The sequence below is a fragment of the Eriocheir sinensis genome, chromosome 42 (assembly GCF_024679095.1).
Source record: "Eriocheir sinensis breed Jianghai 21 chromosome 42, ASM2467909v1, whole genome shotgun sequence".
In the NCBI taxonomy this organism is placed as follows: domain Eukaryota; kingdom Metazoa; phylum Arthropoda; class Malacostraca; order Decapoda; family Varunidae; genus Eriocheir; species Eriocheir sinensis.
In genome coordinates this window covers 2,202,886-2,218,476 of record NC_066550.1, presented here as the reverse complement: position 1 = coordinate 2,218,476, position 15,591 = coordinate 2,202,886, and the positions used below count along the sequence as shown (strand labels likewise).

Genomic DNA, 15,591 nt, shown 5'->3' with positions numbered 1-15,591 from the left:
GAAATGGGAGTGAAATCAACCGATTCGCCTCTGCTATGCAGAAAATATAGTTGAGTTCGCGATTAAAAGTTAGTTCGAGGGGGAACTTAAGAGAATAATCAAGGTTGAATTTATATTAGTATTATGGAAACTTACCTAGCCTAACTTAGAGAAAACAATGGCTCTGGAACGTCAGAAAGAGAGAGAGAGAGAGAGAGAGAGAGAGAGAGAGAGAGAGAGAGAGAGAGAGAGAGAGAGAGAGAGAGAGAGAGAGAGAGAATCAACGCCTGAAGATGAATAAGAAGAAAACGAATGCAGACCAATATTTTATAATCAGAGGACATGACAGTAGAGAGAATAGTTGAGTTCACGATGAAAAGTTAGTCCGAGGGGAAACTAAAGAATTGTTACGCCACCCCCCCTACCACACACCATCCACGGGCAGGCAGGTGGCGTAATCCCCACCAGAACAACCACACGGGCACCAGTCACTCACAGCGGCCCACACCGAACACCGAGGGGAGGCGGGAACGAGGCAGGGCACAAAGGATACACGTTCAACACTAAGTTCTAGTTTAATGACAGCTAGGTTCCTCACACAGTACAGCAACTTTCAAGGGCACAGAACAGTTAGTTAATCAGGCACAGTACAGGGGCACGGCAGACAGGCACACCGGATGCACACAGCTCGCGAGCGGAGCAGCTCAACACTCTCTAAGCCCAGACACGCCACCCTCAACTACTCCTCAGCGCCTCTCCACTCTGCCGACTCAGCACTTCCTGCCCGGCGGCCGGAGGCCCCGGGCTCCCCTCTGTCTCTCTTGTCCCAACAAGTAGAGTTGCACCATGCTGAGCTAACATTGCATCATGCTACAATTTCATCACATTACACATACAATCATTCACATACAGCACATTCGTAACACTATCTCCCCCTTCAGAAGGCAGTCGACCCGGCTGCCCCAACATTCAACAAACAAAACATGAAATTAATCAAACTAATCAGTCCCCTGGGACATCACTAAAGTCTCTTAACCATCCCGGCCGACGCCTCTCTCGCCGAGGGCGCCGCTGGGATGCGGGCGGTGGCACCCAGAGCCGCGTCGTCGGCCCCAAGTACTTGCTCAGGGTCGTCACTGACATCTGCCGCTTCGCCCGCACCGCCCCTGTTCTCGTTCGCCCCGTGGTCGACCTCTGACACGTCCCCTTCGCTGCTGCTGGGGCTCACGTCCCTCTTACGCCGGTCGTATGTCTCCTTCATTTCATGGCCTGGCCTGCCACCTTGAGCTTGCCCCACGGGCGTCGGTGCACCTCAGCCAGGCTTTCCTGCAGTGCCGCTGAGAAGCCAGAGGTGACGGTGGGCAAGCTCACGTCGGGGGGGCTGCCCCGTGGCCAAATCCACCGGTAGCCTGAGCTCACGGCCGAACATTGAACACAGAAAAATACATGCAATACACATAAATCAGTCTGTCCTCCACCACGTCCTCCACAGTCTCTTCTCGCGCCCCCAAGGGGCTCCGCCTGTCAGCCACGCCGTCGACCACCCGCCAGTCCTCAGTGGGCTCTTCCACGCCATCCACTCCACGTGACGCTCGGGACAGTCGACACCGGCTCCTGGCCTCCACCCTCGGGGCAAGGTGCCCTCGCTCAGCCGTGACTACCTCCCCACGCAGCTATGCTCGAAAACCTCCTGGAAGCAAAGGGCACCATTCCGGTCACCCTCTCCAGCTCCCGTCCGAGGCCACCACGAGCCTTACTGGCCTGCGTCAGGTAGTCGAGGCCCAGCAAGCACGGCTCGTCTCGATCGGCGACGTCCATCGGCCGGCGCTCCACAGCGCTGCCTACGCCGATACGAGCCTCCACTGGCCCTTCCAGCAGCACACACTACCCCGGGTCAGGCCGCGCGGAGCACTCCTCAGCCCCCGGTGTCCACTGTCACGCGTCGTGGCTACAACTGCTAAGCCTCCCACTGGCAACACGCTGGTCGGGCGGCGGCAGCTTACACGGGCGGGAGACGGCTGGAGGTCGGCTCCCTTCTCCAGCCCGTCCGCGCTTCCCGCCCGCGCCGCGTCCCTGGGCCTGGGACAGGCACTCAAGCGGTGGCCTGACTGGCCACAGTCCTTACAGCGCGGCTGGAGGGCGTCGGGGCTCAGCCGGTCGAGGGAACGCGTCCTTCGCTCCCCCAGGCACCGACTGCACCTATGCCTCCTCTTGCCACAGCCCCCGTACGAGCCACGGAGACCCTCCGGGCTCGCCTTCGTCGACGCTGCCTTCATCTTCACCTTCGCCATCCGGCCCCGGAGGTCATGGCAGGGCGGGGCGGCCGCCGCTAGGCCGCTGATTGTCGTCAATGCCCCGAACTCCAAGGCCCTCGTCAGCGCGTCGTCGGTCCACGGCAGGGGGTGAGAGTCCTCGCCAGTCTCGTCCCTCAGCGCCCGGCAGTCTGCACAGAAGTGCTGCGTGCCGTTCTTCTTCATATCCAGAACGACTGTTGAGGGCCACGGACTGTCTGTCCGCTCCATCACCCCCTGCGCCGCCAGCTCGTTGACGGCGCGCTGCAGTTCCTCCCGCCTGGCCGGCACGACACGTCGGGGCGGGCTTCTGGTGGGTGCACCATTTCCCGTGCTGATGTTGTGCTTCACCAACCCCGTGCAGCCCAGCAGGTCCACTCCACCCCCGCTGAACACGTCCGCGCACTGAGCCAGGGTGTGGCGCACCCTCGTCTGCGCCTCCGTCAGGTGAGCGGCGCTCCGGTGCGCCGAATCCTCCAGGAAGTCGGGCAGCGGCCTCGACTCCGCGCTCCCCGACGCTTCCTCTTGTTGTTCCACCTCTTCACAGGTGCCCAGCTTGGCACCAGCGGGTACTTTCCGAGCCTCGTCGGAGGAGTTAGCCACCAGCACCGTGACTGACTCCTCCCCCGCTCCTTCGAGACTCCGTCCGGCTGCCACACCATCAGGCAGCTGCAGGCCCTCCGTGGACTCCACCGTGCCTTCCGCTGGCATCGCATCCGACCGGCAACACAGGACCCTGGCCTCCGTCCCCGGGGCAAGGTGCAGTCGCTCCGCCGCGACTACCTCTGCACAGCCGACCTTCGGGAGCAAAGGCGCCTGTCCGCGCAGCCTCTCCAGCTCCCGTCCAAGGTCGGCACAGGCCTCGTCCTGCGGCAGGTAGTCGAGGCCCAGCACGCACGGCTCGTCTCGATCGGCGACGTCCATCGGCCGGCGCTCCACAGCGCTGCCTACGCCGATACGAGCCTCCACTGGGCCCTCAGACTGCACGCAGTGCCCCGTGACGCCACACAGCCTCTGTGGCGCGTCCTGGAGTCGTGTAGCGGCCGGCATGTCAGGCCGCCCCAAGGTCCTCTCGGCGCTCCCCACCAAGCGGCCGGGCCCGTCCACTGAGCCCCGTAGCGCTGTTGTCAGCTGCAGCGCCTTCTCATCCTCGCCCCAACCCTGGGCAGCAGCTGGCATCTTGAACTGGGCCTCCCATGCCAACTTCCTGTCGTGCCCCGCTGGCTTAAGCCTCCCTGAGCTCCGGGAGGATGAGGGGCTGCAGCGGGGAGCGGGCGGACCACGTGGGCTGCAAGCTGGCCGGCATGGCGGAGAGGGAGGCGGTGAGAGAGGCAACGAGGCAGGGTTAATGGCTCCGACTCCAGCACCAGCTGGACCCAAAGGAGCGGCTTCGACGGCTCCCCAGCCTCCTGCACAGGGTTGCCAGGTCTCTCTCTCTTAAACAGGCCATGCATTTGCCTAAAAAGGCCGACTTTAAGGCCAAACCCATATTTTGCCAATTTTAATGCAATTAATCAATACAATATGATGAACCAATTTAAAGATAAATTATATATTATGCAAGCAGCGTTCAGACACAACGTAAATAGAAAGAAGTGGTAGAACATAGGTCACACTGACACACCATAATAGGAATATCTTTATAATAATAGTTACGTATCTGTACTCACCAACTTGTTCTCTTCGAAGATTTTTTGATGAACAGCAGCAGTTCTACAGTTAAAATGCGACTTTCATTGCTTCCTCCATATCTTGGCATTCTTCCTCAAGATCATGTTCACCTGTACTTCCAACTGATGTTGATGGTTCTGTGGGTCGCCCATCAGATTGGCGTGTATACATTGAGTTATTAAACAAACTGAGCATTCTGTCTGTTACTTGGAAGTCCTTGCAGCAATTTTCCACACCAGCAAGATGACTTCTTATGCGCAACACAGCTTCCATTGTTCCCAAACAGAGCCTATTTCTTACTTTTGACTTGATACTTGTTATATATGAAAATATTCTTTCCACATAAGCATTGCTTAATGGCAGTGCATGAGCATTCAGCACCATTTGGGAAAGTTCTGCAAAACACTTTACCCCTGCAGCATTTTCATATTTTTGCACAGAAGCCCAAAATGTGACTGAATCAGTTGGTATTGCATCACCTGCAAACTCTTGCTTCCAGTCCACCACAGAGGGAAGTTTATCATACTGAAGTTGTAACAAGGTAGTTTTCCTACTTGCATCAGCAGTCTCATAAGTAAGGTGAGCAAATGTTCTTGAAATACTTGGGAAAGACTTGCGCAGCTGACTCAGGCACTTCTTTGGGTGAAATTCCTTTAAGTTTCCAATGGTGTCAACATCCTTACTTATTCTTTTATCTTACTGATTTTTGGCTTCATGCAGAAAATCATAACACCTTTGTTTGATGCTGTGTTTCTCTTTTTCAGATAACCTTGACTTTGAAAGCTCATAATGAAATTTATCTCCATACTTTACTCTATTCATGGAGACTGGAGTCTTCATTGACTCATCTTCATACAGTCTTTGAGCAAGTGAGCGATGTAGTTGCATCAGCTCACCAAACACTTTTGAAGGCTGTGGATCAGTAGCCTGAAAAGCAGCATTAACTGATTCAAAATTTTGAATGACAGGTAGAGCAAATGTCAAATACAAGAAATTCCTTTCATCACATATCATTTCATGAATTATGCGAGCATGATAATTCTTTTCTTTTTCTGCAAGTACTGAGAAGTAAGCTTTCAGTTCATACCACTGTGTGAGGACATTATAAATGCACTTCCCTTTGACTAGCCACCGTGTATTGCTTGGTGTGATGAATCTAGAAGGTTGGATGTAGTCATTGTTCATTACATTAAAAATGTCTTTAAATTGTTCCTTCCTCAAAGAGCTAAGCTTGAACCAACGTGCAGTCTCTGAAAGCAAGTAATCTAAATTTGCAGGCAGCTTCTTGAAGGCATGCTCACAGCATAATGCAAGGCTGTGGCATGTGCATTTCACAAATATGATCTTGGGAACTTTCTCACGAAGTCTAGACAGCACTGAATTATTTACCCCACAGACATTATTGGCACCATCACTAGAAAAACCAATGCAGTTGCAGATGTCAATGTTAATACCTTCCAGGTAGTTTATTATAGCCTCATATAATGCCTCTCCTGTTGTTACAGTTACAGGAATCAGTGCCAGAAACACTGTTCTGATACATGATTGTCTTTCACTAAAATACCGAACACACAAGCAGAGGTGCTTAGTGCCAGCAACATCAGTTGATTCATCAATTAGCAAAGAATACTTAGTAGTTTTCAGTTCACTGATCAGCTCTTCCAGGAGAAACACTTACAATGTTTTTCAGAATAGCAGTGCACTTTGTTCTATGCAACTTTACTTTTCCCAAATCGTGTCCTTTACTAGATTTACTAATTATTTCAGTTAAGTGGTCAACTGAACTGATGCTGCTGTGGCAAGCAACTCCTACAGCATATTTTATTTCAAAATTTTTCACTGGATCACGTTTATCTGAAGGTGTGAAAAAGTTTTTCATGAACTGGGTATCAGACTTCACTACAGCCTCAGAGGCTTTCTTGTGTTTTTCTGTCTTTTCATGCAAGCTCAAGTTGCTCTTCTTCTTGGTGGTAATTGCACACTTGCACACTTTGCAGTAGCAAGATCCACTTCTATTCGTCAGCCAACTAAATTCTTTCTCCCACTCCTCCTTATAATTCCTTCCATAATTGTATTCAGTCTTCCATTTTCCCATTGTAGCTGTGTCGGTGTAGGCTTTGTAGGCAACTTCACACTGTAGTTACAGTGTAGTACACGGTGTGAGGTGCAGACCGTAGGGCAGCTAAGCGAAGACTAAGGTTTTTAGACCGACGTGACGTGTTCCTAACAAAGTCCCGACGTGTCTGCGACGAAGTTTTCCCTTACTATAAAGCATTACCACATAGTCTACGTTGCTAATTCCAGTGCTACTTTGGTGAAAAATATAAACAAGTACAAATGTAATTCATTACAGATTTTTCGTGACGAATCGAAGCCCAATACTTTGATAAAAATCAAAGGAATTTACAGTAACGGGGTTACCAAATACACGTCCCGCACAAGAATCACGTACCGTGGCCCTCTGCCCCCCCTCTCTCTCTCTCACCCACACACACACACACACATACCTATATATATATATATATATATATATATATATATATATATATATATATATATATATATATATATATATATATATATATATATATATCCCTTCTTTTCTTGAAACAAATTACGTGCATCTCAAAAAAGGCCCCGAAAAGGCCAGACTGAGGTTGGCCTCAACAGGAAATAAAACCGAGGCCAACCTCCTCTCAAAAAGGCCCATTTGGCCTTTAAAGGCCAAACCTGGCAACCCTGCTCCTGCAGCCTCCACCGGCTCCGCCACGACGCCACCAGGCTTCAGGGGCCCTTGCCAGGGGCCCCACGCGGAGCCCCGCCAGTCCGCCACCCGTGCACCCGCCGCCAGCACACGTGACCGTTCTTGTTCCTCCCCGCACCACGTTGCCACCTCTCGCTGCTGCCATGGGAGAGAGAGCGGACTACGTGACCTGCGAGCCGGCTGGCATGGAGGAGAGGGTGGGGGTGAGGGAGGCAACTAGGCGGGGGCTCCCCAACCTCCTGCGGCAGCTACTGGTTCCGCCACGACGCTACCAGGCTCCAGGAGTCCTTGCCAGGAGCCCCAGATAGGCCCCTGCAGGACCGCCGCCCCGGCGCTTCCTGCCAGAACTGAGCCTTCTTCCTCCGCGTGCGACGGTGCCACCTCTCGCAGCTGCCTCTCCGCCTCCCTCAGGCCTCGGACCTCGCCTTCCGGGGTCCGCACCTCCTCCAGCCGTTCACTCCTCGCGCTGTCGCAGCCCTGGGCCCGTATCCTCGAGAGCTATTAACTTTTACTCTTAAAGTTACTATCAAAGTTAATAGTTTCAAATTATTAAGAGTAAAAGCTATCCTCGTCAACTTTGAGTGTAGGTATTAGCAAATCCTGGCTGCTATTATCTTCTTCTTCTTCTTCTTTATGGCGGGCTCGTTGCTAAGGACGCCTCCGTGCAAAACGTAAACATCCGACATGAATTAAGCATATATTTCAAAAGAAAAATAAAGAAAAGATGTATAAATGTACAACAGAAACATAATAAATGGCAAACACAAGAAAATACTGAGTTTTGTGGCAGATAGAAGCAGCCTCAAAGGCTGTTTTTACTCCGTCACTCGTCAATACCCTTATCTCCCCGCCTGCGTCACGACTTGCTCTGCTGAAATTACCGCACCATAACCACGTCATCTGCCCCAATGATCTACGGGCCGGAGAACCAGCGCAGAAAGGAGTAAGTGTAATTGGTCGCCAGATGAAACGGTCTTCTTACATCAAATTCAAGAAAAAATACGTATAATCAGAGGGTGTTATGGGAAGAGCATCACCCCTGAGGATAAGAAGAGAGCGTGGACTGAAGTGGCAGAAGCTGTAACAAGGTTAGTAATCACATATTCATGGTTCAATTAGCTTACAAACTAACCTAACCTAATCAATTGGGTATTTTTTGCATAATAACACAACCACTGACCTTCCAAACAGAACATACCTTTTCATTCTGTATCTGAATAGTTTCATTATGACCATTTCTGCCACAACCCCCTCTCCCTCAACAACCTAACATAACTAAACCTAACCATGCCAAACCTGCCCTGTCCTACCGAACACATCCTAACTTAACATGCCAAGTTTGTTGGGGGGGAAGAGGGGGTTGGTATAGATAGTTATGGCATATTTGCCCTGTTTTCATTCTTTATTTATTTTTATTTGTTTATTCTTTTTTTTATTGGGGGGGGGGGGGGGATGCTAGGCATGCCAGACTATGGACACTTTTACAAGTACTTTATGTCGAGACTATATGGGAATGGGTAGGTTTTGTGAGAATGGTAAAGTAAGATTAAAATAGTATATTTATAGCATTGGTCAAACAGATTATGGTGATATAATGTTAGATTGGAATGTACTCAAGATAATGAAATTAAGGTTAATGCTTTTATTTTTTTGTTACATATTCACATATTCATGATTCAAGTAACTTGCAAACTAACCTAACCTCGTCAAATGGGTTTTTTGTACACAAACACAACCACAGAGTTTCCAAACAGAACATACTTTTTCCTACTGCTTCACGTGAATAGCATCATCATGACCATTTCTGCTGCAACCCCCACTCCCTCAACAATCTAACATAACTAAACCAACTCCTGCTAAACCTGTCCTACCTGACACATCCTAACCTAACATGGTAGGTCCCCAAGTGCCAAACCTGCCCCGTCCTACCGAACACATCCTAACTTAACATGCCAAGTTTGTTGGGGGGGAAGAGGGGGTTGGTATAGATAGTTAAGGCATATTTGCCCTTTTTTTATTCTTTATTTATTTTTATTTGTTTATTATTTATTTTTATTGGGGGGGGATGCTAGGCATGCCAGACTATGGACACTTTTACAAGTACTTTATGTCAAGACTATATGGGAATAGGTAGGTTTCGTGAGAACGGTATAGTAAGATTAAAATAGTATATTTATAGCATTGGCCAAACAGATTATGGTGATATAATGTTAGATTGGAATGTACTCAAGATAATGAAATTAAGGTTAACGCTTTTATTTTTTTTGTTACATATTCACATATCCATGATTCAAGTAACTTGCAAACTAACCTAACCTCGTCAAATGGGTATTTTTGTATACAAACACAACCACAGAGTTTCCAAACAGGACATACTTTTTCCTACTGCTCCATGTGAATAGCATCATCATGACCATTTCTGCTGCAACCCCCACTCCCTCAACAATCTAACATAACCAACTCCTGCTAAACATGTCCTACCAAACACGTCCTAACCTAACATGGTAGGTCCCCAAGTTTGTTAGGGTGGAAAGGGGGTTAGTATAGGAGAGTCAAGTCATATTTACCTGTTATTTTATTTATTCCTTATTTAGATTTTTTTTGGGGGGTGGGTGGGTTGGGCATGCCAGGCTCTCAACACTTTTACAAATATTTTATGTTAAGACTATATCGGAATAGGTAGATTTGATGAGAATGGTAAAGTAAGATTAAAATATTATTTTGATAGCATTGGTCAAACAATTTCTGGTGATATAATGTTAGGTTAGAAGTACTCAAAAGAATGGAATTAAGATTAATGCTTTGAATTTTTTTGTATAGCTGTATTGTGTAATATCCTCCTACTTAGAGAAAAGCATTTTAGAAAAGTAGGTAATGAAAAGTAGTATATATGGCCATGTTCATAACAACTAAAAAGTTAATGTCTTATGATGCATGTAAATAAAATATTGGTACTGATTTAGCTTTCCATCACAGCATGTATTAAATGTTATTGGAGAAGTTATGGGAAATAAAAAGCATGCCATAGTGAAACGATTAAGAAACTTGCTTCACATTTATACCCTGACAGTGCCTTCCCTGGGAGTGGACCCCGTACGCAGGATGACTGTGAGAGGCGTTGGTACAACGTACAACAAAAATCAAAGCCTTGCATTGCCAAGTGCAAGAATGAGCAGCAGCAGACTGGTAATTTTTTTTAGTTGTTATGTCTTTAGATGTAAAACATATATTAGTTAGTTTTTTATGTGCTCACAGAATGCAGCTATACTGGCCACAATGCCTTTATTTCAGCTTAAAGTTAATAAGTTCATAGCAGTGAACTGCATATTTGATTGAAATTTTTTTAATGTTCATCTGTCAATGACTATCAATCTATCTAAATACCTTGGTTGTCTTCCCCCAGTGAAGGGTTTTAGCCAAGACAGGCACACACTTACTCACACACTCACACTCATGTACACCACTCTCTCAGCTGCACAGCCCCTGAGGGAGTAAAAAAGGCCCTCACTGTATGGGGGATTAGCTGCACAGTTCAGGCAGGGAACTTCCACACCAAGGCCTCACAGCATACACTGGTTTACCCTGCCCCATCATAACAATGACATTTTCCCCAGCACCTGAGTGCCCCACACATGTGGCACCACAGATACGCAGGCGCCTGCCTATATAACTATGACATTAACTGTGGTAGATAAACTGGTGTATGACATCATAGGCTGCTCGTCTCATGTATTTGAAGGGGTACCAGAGCCATTCAGCATTGACATGATGTACTAGGGATAGGACAGCAGCAACAGTCAAGCAGCAGTGAAATATTGACTGGCCTGTATGTTTTTGGCAAAAACTTTTATATTCTTATTAAAACAATTTATTAATTACCCTTAAATTCATATTCTTTGTAGATACACACTTTATCAGTATTGCTAGAGACCATCCCAGCACATTGTTCATTACTTGTGGAAAAGATACCATTAGCTGCTCCGGCAACAGCCACCGCTTCAATATCTGCTGGCCCTATGACACCAGCCACTGCTTCATCATCTGCTGGCCCTATGACACCAGCCACTGTTTCATCATCTGCTGGCCCTATGACACCAGCCACTGCTTCATCATCTGCTGGCCCAATGACACCTGCCACTGCAAGGGATGACAATGAAGCTGCTCCACCAGTCACCACCTACTTCATCGGAGTTAAGAGATGCCTTTCATAGGGCAGCAGTATAATTTTTTGATGCTGGGGCTGAATATTACTGCCTCAAGGCTATGATTTTGTCACTTTTTTTTTTTTATTACTGAGGAGGTTAGGGTGGAAGGGGTGAAAAATAATTTGTGCTGTTTTTCGACAGAAATGATTAGCAAATTCATTCAAAGCACAAAATTTACCGGAAAAAAATTGTGTGCCATTGTGAGTGGGTTCACTTGAGATTGGGCTCCAATACGCCTCCGTGGTCTAGTGGTCAGCATGCCTGGCTTCTACATGGGCCCGGGTTCGAATCCCGGCCTGGGCAGTCGGCGTGCAGCTCACCCAGCTGATCATCCTCCCTCTCGGGCTGGTCGATAAATGACTACCTGGGGAAACTGTGGTAGCCCGGATGTCACACTGGCCCTGTGTCCCGGGGTAATGGGCTCCCTCTCACCACAGGCTCAAGGCCCAATGTTACGGAGATGAGCACCGAGGCCACGCGCTGCTATAGCGTATGCCCCAACTTTACCTTTACCTTTATTGGCTCGACTGACAGACATGGCTTTGTATGTCGAAGGTCACTGGTTCAATCTCCACAGCCAGCACTCTCTAACTTGGATTTTTCCGAGTTCCCTAGAGCCTAGATTAATTTCTCGGTGTTAAATGAGGAGATTTGCACCGGCACCCAGTCATGGGTGTTACAAGATGCGTTGTTACAATCAGGGGCGTCATTTGGCCTTCAAAAGTGGGAGGGACATTAGGGCAGACAGTTTTATATATATATATATATATATATATATATATATATATATATATATATATATATATATATATATATATATATATATATATATATATATATATTTACCATCATTAGCTTATAACACCTTTAGGCACTGATCATATTTGCATTTTATGTAGTCTGTGATGCAGGCAGGATATTCATTAGCACCTAATTAGACTCATGCTGCTCTCCAGTGCTCTCTGATGAACTCACAATCAAAGATGTAGTATACCTATAGGGTAGCATTGAGTAATCTTAGGTCACTTGGTAAAGTGTTCACCTAAGTCCGACCCAAGCTGACAACATAAACCTAAGCGTGTTTGCAAGCTGAGTGTTTAGAATATTGGCATAATAATAAAAGATGCTGAAAACTGGATTCCACTACTTTATTGAATATATGAATAATTATATACTGAATTTGTAATGGAGCTAAGATAAAAAAGCTATGTTTTCAGCGGTCATACCATGATCTCATGAAAATAATTAGGTTGACATATATAATTAATTACTACGTATTTTGGTATGATGACCATTGCACGTTAATACCATAGCTTTGCGAGCATTGAGTAATCTTAGGTCACTTGGTAAAGTGTTCACATAAGTCCGACCCAAACTGACAACATAAACCTAAGCATGTTTGCAAGCTGAGTGCTTAGAATATTGGCATAATAATAAAAGATGCTGAAAACTAGATTCCACTAATAGAGTAATTATATACTGAATTTGTAATGGAGCCAAGATAAATAGCTATGTTTTTCAGTGGTCATACCATGATCTCATGAAAATAAATAGGTTGACATATATAATTAATTACTACGTATTTTGTTATGATGACTATTGCACATTAATACCATAGCTTTGAATCCAATGATGAATATCTTCAAGCAAGACACAAATAGCAACAGATTGGTCACCAATTCACTCAGTAAACACAATACTCCAGAAAAGTATACACTGAATTCACAATAAAGTTGTTTTTCCACTTGGAACTTTGTAAACAGAAACCAAGTAACCTCGTTTTACTTCACTCATAAGTCATGATGTTCGCGATGTGGTCACCTCGACCTTTCGTTCCTCCTCCCTTACACTGGCAGACGTCTCTAACAAGCTTTCTTACCACCATTATCTCAATATGAATAACCGGCAGCAATAATTATAAATCATATTCTAAATGACATTTTAATGCAATTTTAATGTCATCTTTTTCATTTGCATGTGTGTACCTTTCTGCTACAAATAAAAGTTTTTTTCCCATGTTTTGTTTTCCTTAACTCGAATATTTCACATTTTAATCAATAACAAAGGCATCAAACACTAATTGTATATTCAAGCTATGTTTATTTTTTTTTTCTGTTGACATAAACTACATCGTTTTCCTTTGGTGCCATTATTTTCACATGGGTACAGTCTATCACTCCCACAACACCGGCAAGTTGGTAGAATTCTGCTTGCTTTACACGGATCTCCACCCTATCAAGGGGAGACTGGATAAACCTCCCGACTACCTACGGGTCACTGAGGGCGGCCAGAGTTTCCACAATCACCCTGCTTACACTACTCTGGCTTACCCCCTAACTCATTACTTGAACACTGCAGCATTTTTCCTGTAGCCAAGTACCTTTAAGTCAAAATCACTTTCAACCCCGGGGTGCGGGAATGCTCCCTTTGAACTGGATCTTGTAGCTCTCTTCTCACCAAATCAGTCACATACTCCATTCCTGCACGGTCTAATATGTATGTCTTGAGAAGTTCACCATCGTTATACAGTTCCAAAGCGCCCTATCAAACTCTAAATTGCGGAGGCGGGCTGGACGAGGAAGTCCGGGGGCCATGTTGATATGGGTCTGGGTCTGGGTTTCACTATTAACTTTACTATTAAGTGTTTAGAAGTCCTCGCCAGCACTCTCAAGTTAATACCAAAGTTAAGAGTAGGTATTAGGCTAATAGTTGTTGAGGATACACTTTGAGAGTGAAGTTAATACCAAAGTCGAAAGTTAATACCAAGTTTAGTATTAATAGTTGTCGAGGATACGGGCCTGGCAGAAGTGGAATTGGACCTTTAACAAACAGCAACGGTGCACTAGTGACTGACAGCCAACACATTGCAAACCTCTTAAACAATTACTTTTCCTCGGCGTTTAATACTAACAGTCTTCCTCCCACTACCACCAACACCAGTACTATTGTAAATCTCGAGCATGCATTGCCTAATTTTGAAATAACAACCGATGAAGTCCTTAAAGCTTTCCATTCACTTAAAACAAATAAAAGTCCCGGACCTGAAAAAGTATATCCTATACTGCTCAAAGAAACAAAGAGCGAAATAGTCTCCTCCCTCACAACCGTATTCAATACGTCCTTGCGACATGGTATTGTCCCTTCGGATTGGAAAAAGGCTAACGTGACACCGATTTTTAAGAAAGGAGAAAAAAAATACCAGGTAATTACAGACCCATTAGTCTAACTTCAGTTGTAGGTAAGCTACTTGAGAGCATAATTAGAAACAAAATTGTGAGCTACCTTGAAAGCCACTCATTAATTGGGGATTCACAACATGGCTTCCGCAACAAAAGATCCTGCCTATCAAACCTATTGACCTTTTATAACGACCTCTTCTCAGTTTATGACGTAACCAAATCATTGGACATAGTCTATCTTGATTTCCAGAAAGCGTTTGATAAAGTCCCACATCATAAATTACTTTATAAATTAAAGCAAATAGGTATTGACGGTCAAGTAAACCAATGGATCGCGAATTGGTTGAGCAACAGACAACAAAGAGTGGTGATTGACGGATTTAACTCAGAATGGGCACCGGTCACTACTGGGGTCCCTCAGGGCTCGATTCTTGGCCCAGTGCTCTTCATTATTTACATCAACGATGTGGATGTTGGACTCAATAATTGCATTAGTAAATTTGCAGACGACACAAAGATTGGTAACTCGGTTCTCACTGACGAAGACAGGCAAACCCTCCAAGAGGATTTGCACAAAATTTCAGCTTGGTCGGATAGATGGAAGATGCCCTTTAACGTAGACAAGTGCCAGGTCCTTCAAGTTGGAACAAGGAATAAGAAGTTAGATTACGAAATGCGCGGGGTTAAACTCGCAAGCGTTCAATGTGTTAAGGACCTGGTGGTCAAAATCGCGTCAAACCTCAAATTCTCACAGCAATGCATCGATGCAGCAAATAAAGCTAACAGAATGTTGGGCTTCATTAAAAGAAACTTTTTATTCAAGAATAAAGATGTAATACTTTCACTCTACAATAGTTTAGTCAGACCCCACTTGGAATATGCGGTACAGTTTTGGTCTCCCCACCATGCAAACGACATTGCTAAATTAGGTGTTCAGCGTCGGGCAATAAAAATGATCTCTCCCTTGCGCAACAAATCTTACGAAGAAAGGCTTTTCACCCTTAATATGTTCTCTCTTGAGAAACGTCGCCTCCGAGGAAAACTGACCGAATGTTTTAAAATACTTAATGGCTTCACGAATGTAGACAGATCAACATTGTTTATGATCGATGACAGTTTGCGTACGAGGAACAATGGCGTAAAACTCAAATGTAGACAAATAAATTCAGACTGCACCAAAATTTTCTTCACCAACGTTGTAGTGCGAGAATGGAATAAGCTCCCACCGTCAGTGGTCCAGTGTAACACGATTGACTCCTTTAAAAACAAGCTTGGCCCTCACTTCCTTCAACTTAATATTAACGAGTATAAATGCAACGTTTTGGAGCCATCTGATTAATGTAGAATCACTTAGGTTTAAGGACAAGCCACCTAGTCTGGACCATGGGGTCTGTGTGGTCTGATTTTCTATGTAAATCTATGTAAATCTCAATAGTTATTGTTGAGGCATGTGTGTCCCTTCCCCTCCTGCCCTCCCTCCCCTCGCCGCCTCACAAGATCAT

At 45.8% G+C, this 15,591-nt stretch overlaps 2 long non-coding RNA genes across 2 annotated transcripts; one reads left to right on the top strand and one right to left on the bottom strand.

The window, feature by feature from the left end:
* Nucleotides 1–7,427: 7,427 nt before the first annotated feature.
* LOC127009820 (uncharacterized) lies at nt 7,428–12,048 on the top strand. Its single transcript, XR_007762416.1, has 3 exons — nt 7,428–7,793; nt 9,776–9,891; nt 10,608–12,048. It is a non-coding gene; the product is annotated as an uncharacterized LOC127009820 (long non-coding RNA).
* LOC127009821 (uncharacterized) lies at nt 10,477–14,216 on the bottom strand. The gene is made up of 2 exons (XR_007762417.1): nt 12,793–14,216; nt 10,477–12,737 (listed from the first exon to the last, which is right to left on the bottom strand). It is a non-coding gene; the product is annotated as an uncharacterized LOC127009821 (long non-coding RNA).
* Between the last annotated feature and the right edge of the window lie 1,375 nt (nt 14,217–15,591).